Below are 6,143 nucleotides of genomic sequence, written 5' to 3'. Positions count from 1 at the left end.
CGGACTTCATTCCAACGTTGGATCTGAGCAATGCATTCTTTCGGCTGAGAATATGCTGGCTATCTCACTTTAGAGGGAACGTGACTCGCTCCAGTGGTTCCATGGACAAGGTGTTAAGTTTTGTTTGAAATTACGGAAGTCTGCAGATGCTGTGATTGTCGTAAAAACACACCAAAATGCTGGAGGAACTCTGTCGGCCTTGAAGTGTCATAGGAGATAAAGATAGATTACCGACGTTTAGGGCCTGGCCCTTCTTCAAGGATTAAGAATAGGAAGTTTTAGAACAGAGGCAGTGCTGGCTGGGGGAGTCTAGACCAATTGGGTATGATAAGGGGGAGGTGAGAATTGAGTTTTGGTGTTAATGAAAGCCAATGAAGATGACGTTAATATCACCTGGTTGGAGGGTGCCTAGGCGGAAGATGAGGTGTTGATCTTGTCCAATTTGCGGGTCCGCATTGCAGTTAAAAGGGTTCTCCCACAAGCAGTCCAAAGACAATGTTGTCTCTTAACATTCATGAAGCCATGTGAAGAGCACGATTTACAGAGTGGAGAATTTGAATGAAATGAAAGATCAGTTGATGGCTGGAGCTTGATGGCTGTGGGGAAGAAACTGTCTTTAAGCCTGCTATGGGCTTTCACACTCTTGAGCCCTTTCCCTGGTGGTTCAATCTGTTGGCTGTCTTTCATAGGCAGCAGGAGATGTAGGTGGAAGCTGGGGAGGGATATTTGCATTATGTTCTAAGCTCCATTCACTACCTTATTTTGCTTCTTCCACCCTCTGTGTGAAAAAGCTGACCTCAGGTCCTTCTTAAATCTTTCCCCTCTCTCCTTAAATCTATGCCCTGGTGTAGAATTGTCTACCTTGGAGAAAAGCCTGAGTATTCACTTTATCCATGGTCCTTATCATTTTATAAACCTCTATAACATCACCCCACAGCCTCTATGCTCTAGGTGCATGATTAACTTAGAGAGGATGACTGGAGATGAATTTTTAAAAAATAATGCTGGAAATACTTAATGATGTCAGGCAGCATTTGAAGTCAAAATTTCTTTTATTGTCACTTAATAATACATAAAACTGTAATGTACATGATATACTTCAACATTTGTCCGCCATAAGGCACCATGAGCATTACCTGGCTCCCCCTAACAATAAGAGAAAGAGAAGCAAATGAGAGTCCCTTCAGTGGGCATGGATTCACCACCAGCACTCCTGCAGCTGCTGTAGCTACCCAGGCTTTTGGTCAATCCATTGGCAACCTGAATTCCAAGTCCAAACCTCTGATACAATCAAGAAGCCTTCAGCACCCGAGGCCCTTCAAGAACCCTTCCTGCCCTCAGCACCCTCTTGAATCCCAGTTCCGATACTTTGTTCCCATGAGCCAGTAACCAGCACCTTGCGATCTGAGTGAGTCCTTAACCACAAGTTGCCAACAGCCCGTAGTCTGTGAGGATCCTTCAGCCGCTGAGCCCCTCACTGGTCTGCTGTCATAGTCAAGAAAAACATAAAAATTTTAGTTAAGGTCACTTCCATCAGAACTAGAAATGTGAGTGTTTTAGTTTACAGAAAGTACCCTAGGCTAGAGACCCTGTAGTGAGTGATAGAATTAAGACTGTAGGTGATGTAATGCTTTTGGAGGTGTCTCATTGATGAATGAGTGTAATTGTAGAGAATGGAGAAAAAAGTAAAAGGACATATTGGAACTGTGCAAAGCAGATGAACATCACCTGTGGAGAGCATGAACACTGAGTTAAGGTGGATGATCTTGCATCAGAACCAGCTAGTTCAGATACATTGGAAAAGCTGGTTATCAGAGATTGTTGAGATCTGAGGTTGCAATGTGTTGTGATGGAATATAAGATGATTTTTAAGAATATATTGGTCTTCATCAGAACAGTGCAACAGGACAAAGATAGATCTGAGTGGAATGCAAAGTAAAGAGATGCTTAGCTGTTCTCTTTCGTGGATGTTTCACATGGATATGAATTTAAAGTTTGTTTTAGTGGAGAGATTGGTGATCTAGCACATATTGCTTTCAAAAGTGGTGAAAACAAATTGAAAGGACATTCAAGGGAGAATATTTATTGGTCTGTGAGTAAAGGGCAAGAGCATTAATCTCAAAAACTGTCCTTATTTAACCTGCACGAAAACACCAAGCTCCACTTTACCCATCATTCAGTGCTTGCTCTCATTATATTTTTATGATAAGGGAGGTACGGTTAGTGTAGCGGTTAGTCATAGTCTGAATCCCTCACAGTCTGTAAGGAGTTTGTACATTCTCCCCGTGTCTGTGTGGGTTTCCTCCGGGTTCTCCAGTTTCCTCCCACCCTTCAAAAACGTATGGTCAATTGGGTAGCATGGGAACTTGGGCCGAAAGGGCCTGTCACTGTGCCATATTTCTGAATTTAAAATAAAGGGAATGCTGTCAAATTCCTAATGATCAGAAAGGTAAGATAATACTATAGTTTTGTTTCCTGTCTTTCTCCTTCCAGTCCCTTAGTTGCTCATCTCAGGCACACTAATGAGCTCACTTTCTCTGGTTGTCACCTGTTGACACTAATTGATGGTGATCCTGGCTAGGGATTGGTAGAAGACAACCACTTCAAGATACTCCAACCTACCTGTACTTCTCCCCTCTGAATTGGATTTCCAAAAATAAATATGAGAACTTTTATTTAAACTCCAGTCACCCTCTGTAAACTTGCGGTGTGTCATGGGAGCTAATCTGCACATGGCAAGCACCTGCAAGCAACAATGTGATGTATGTTTCAGTGATGTAGGTTGAACAACAAATATCGGTCCCAGATCACTGGTGATAATTCTCCTCCTCCTACTTGTGTCAAGAAAGAAGTGAAGGACTTTAAGACTTGTGTGGGTAATGGAGGTGTAAAGAGATTGGTTGTGACCAACTGAGAGGGTACACTGTGCCTCAGCAAAACATTTCATGGGTTCACATATTAAATTAGAAATTTAAATTTAGACATACAGCACGGTAACAGGCCATTTTGGCCCACAAGTCTGTGCTGCCAAATTTACACCCAATTAACTTACACTCCTGGAACGTTTTGAATGGTGAGAGGAAACCGGAGCCCCTGGGAAAACCCATGCAGACACGGGAGAATGTACAAACTCTTTACAGACAGCGTGGGATTCGAATCCAAGTCCCATTTGCTGGTGTTGCACTAACCACTACACTCTCCGTGCTGCCCAATATTATTTTGAAAGCGAGACCTCGTTTCTCTCTACTAGTTTTTGCAGATTTCAGCTTGCCCTCGACACCTTGTCCTGAAATCGAATCTGCCATGCATCCCATGAGCCCTATCATTATCTATCCCAGCCATTCTCAGCCTTCTTTCGGCTATGGTTCCCCCAAGGACACTGCTCCAAGTTTATGGGCCCCTTTCCTTTGAAGCAGTCGTTTGTTTCTTCTGTACTTCTCTCCTACTGACTACATAAAAAAGATTTGTGTTATGAGAGGTGAAAAGAAAACAAGCATTTTATTTAAATGTGCTGTGGCTCCAATGTTGACCTTAGAGCCCCCATTGAGAATGAATGTTCTATCCCATTATGGCTGGTAGAATTATCAGTGCTTCTGCAGCTGCCCTTTGTTCAGATGATCTGGACTGGAAGATCTCATCTTGGTAGCAGACAAGACGGAGAAGGAGAAATGGGGAGAAAGGAATATAATCCTTACAGGGGACTGGGTGTGAAGAAGTGTAGTTGACTTAGTTTGGGAAGTTTATAGGTTTGTTTAAAAAAAAAGTCTGTAGAAAGCTTGTCTCCCAAGTTGGAGACAGAGAGATCAAGAAAGGGGAGAGGGTCGACAGAGATGGACCAAGATGGTGAAAGTTAGCAGCAAAGTGAATAAAGTTGATGACTCATCACAGGTGCGTGAAGCAGAACTGATGTAGTTGTCAATGTAGCGGAGGAAGAGTTGAGGGGCCTTGCCTGTGTAGGCTTGCAGCATGGATTGGTCCACAAAGCCCACCAACAGGCAGGTAGACCTGGGACCCTTGCGGGTACCCATGGCCACTGTTTTGATTTGGAGAAAGTGTGATGAGTCAAATGAGAAGTTATTAAGGGTGAGAACAAATTCTACTAGGAAGAGGGTGGTGGTGGAGGGGGGGCCAGTTAGATCTTGGATCAAGAAAGAAGCGAAGGCCTTTAAGACCTCTGTATGGGGGGTAGAGGTGTAAATTGGATGTTCACAGTGAAAATGAGGCAATCAAGTTCAGGGAATTGGAAGTCCTTGAAGAGATGTGAGGTAGGGAGGGACAGGACCAGGGGAGAAAAAATGGAGTAGAGGTAAGCTGATACTATTTCAGTGGGGCAGGAACATGTGGAAACAATGGATCTACCTAGGTAATTGGGTTTGGGTATCTTGGGTATGAGGTAGAACTGGTCCGTGCAATGATGTGAAACAATGAGGTTGGAGTCCATGGGAAGGAGATGTCCAGAGGTGATGGGGTTAGAGATAATACTTAAGATGGGGGCTTGATGTTCTTTGGTGGGTCCTGTTGAAGGGGTAAAAGGAGGTGTCTGAGGACTGTCGTACAGGTCAGTGTGTCAGACCACAACAGCACCACCGTTGTCTGTGGGTTTTATAATGAGGTTGGGAATGTTGCGGAGTGAGTGGAGGACAGAGCAGTTGAAGGAAGAGAGATCTGAATAAGAAAGGGGTGTGATGAAGTTCAGTCAGTTGATGTCTTGGCAGCAATCGGAAATAAAAAGATCCAGAGTGAGCAGCTGGCCAGGATGAGGTGTCCAAGAGGAGGATGTCCTACCTAAGATCTCTTTGCTCACATTCTTAGTGATTTATTCTTTTGTGAAATCAATTGTGCATTTTTACATTAAATTGCTGAGGATATAATGGTACATGATGGCAAGGGGAAGCACTTTTGATCTCAGTGAATGGAGTGGAACAGACTTGATTGCCAGATGTACGTCCTGTAGCTGTGTTTCTAAATACATTTCAGTTGGGGAGCAACTAAAGCACTTAAGTTTATTCAGTGAATATATTTTGACATGCACTCCCTCCTTTATCAGGAGATCCAACTGTTCATTTGTTTACGATACGATTCCTGCAAAGTTAATGTGCTGAATCTTTTTATTGGTATTGGTTGAGGGAGGCTTGTTGGCCAAGACCTACGGTCTCTGGTGAAGCACTGTAGTTGTTTTGTATTCATCCAACCTGATACATTGGCTTTTGTTTAGATTTTGGAATTTTATTGTTAGGCAGTTTGAACTGAGAATTAGCAAATTATCAGTCATCTTTCCTCATGTGTCCAGATTGATTTGCTAATCTGAAATCTTTGCCAGGCTTGTTCCTCAATACTTTTCAATATACCCCTGAAATCTGCCACAAAGTACTTTAAGGAGGAGCAGAGATTGAACAGTTTCCACCTTCACTTTGGAAAAGTGTGGGAGTTACTTCAGACTAAGGAAACTGGCTTGTGTGTCTCTGAGCTGCACACTTGGAGGCTTCACTTGCTGAAATATTTAGGCCAAGTTGAAAGAGGCCAGTTTTAAGGAGCTTTTTAAGATTCAGAGAGGATCTGAAAACCCAGGCAGTTCTAAACACATTTGGCAATTGTAGGGTTTTTTAAATCGGGGATGCGCAAGAAGCCAAAATCAGAGGAATACAGACATTTTAGAAGACTAGAGAGAGAGAAATGGTGTGAAGCCCATTTCACCCCGACTACCCAGCCTCTCCCTAGTTTCTTCGTGCATTTTGTACTGCACAGAGTTGGCTTCAGAACAAATTTAATCGGGGGCATTAGGGAAACCGCAGTCGGGGGCACAAACTGCCTTTCGTGTGCTGTTTGTGTTTGGGTGAGGGGGCACAATAACCCATTTGTGGGGACATGGCCTGTGAATGCCCCTCCATGTTGTCATCCCTGGTTCTGCATTTTCAGTTGGGTGCAAAACAGCTCTGGGACTGCTGCATCTTTGCTAACAGATGAATGGTGGGAGGGTCATATTTTATCAGTTTGTGGCACATTGCCTTTGGTCACCACTTGGACTCCAGCTTGTGATGTAATGAGGTAGGATCAACCAAAGGAGCTTTCTGCTGTTTTTCAACAGAGGTTTAACCTGCTGCAGTTGCCAATGTCATTTGGATGAGGAAGTGAAGGTGAGAGGC

General features: G+C 43.5%; 1 protein-coding gene across 2 annotated transcripts in view; it reads left to right on the top strand.

The window, feature by feature from the left end:
* Positions 1-6,143, top strand: part of LOC138747648 (sorting nexin-11-like) — a 93,243-nt gene that overhangs the window by 251 nt on the left and 86,849 nt on the right. The window contains exon 1 of one of the 2 annotated variants that reach the window (XM_069907067.1): positions 6,050-6,134. The exons of the other annotated variant lie outside the window; for it this stretch is intronic. The gene's annotated coding sequence lies outside the window, so the exon portion shown is untranslated. Of the gene's footprint in view, positions 1-6,049; positions 6,135-6,143 lie in introns of those variants that run through there. 2 annotated transcript variants of the gene reach the window in all.

This window comes from Narcine bancroftii, chromosome 12 (genome assembly GCF_036971445.1).
Source record: "Narcine bancroftii isolate sNarBan1 chromosome 12, sNarBan1.hap1, whole genome shotgun sequence".
Taxonomy (NCBI): Eukaryota; Metazoa; Chordata; class Chondrichthyes; order Torpediniformes; family Narcinidae; genus Narcine; species Narcine bancroftii.
The sequence above is the reverse complement of the archived record's forward strand: the minus strand, read 5'-3'. Positions and strand labels throughout refer to the sequence as shown.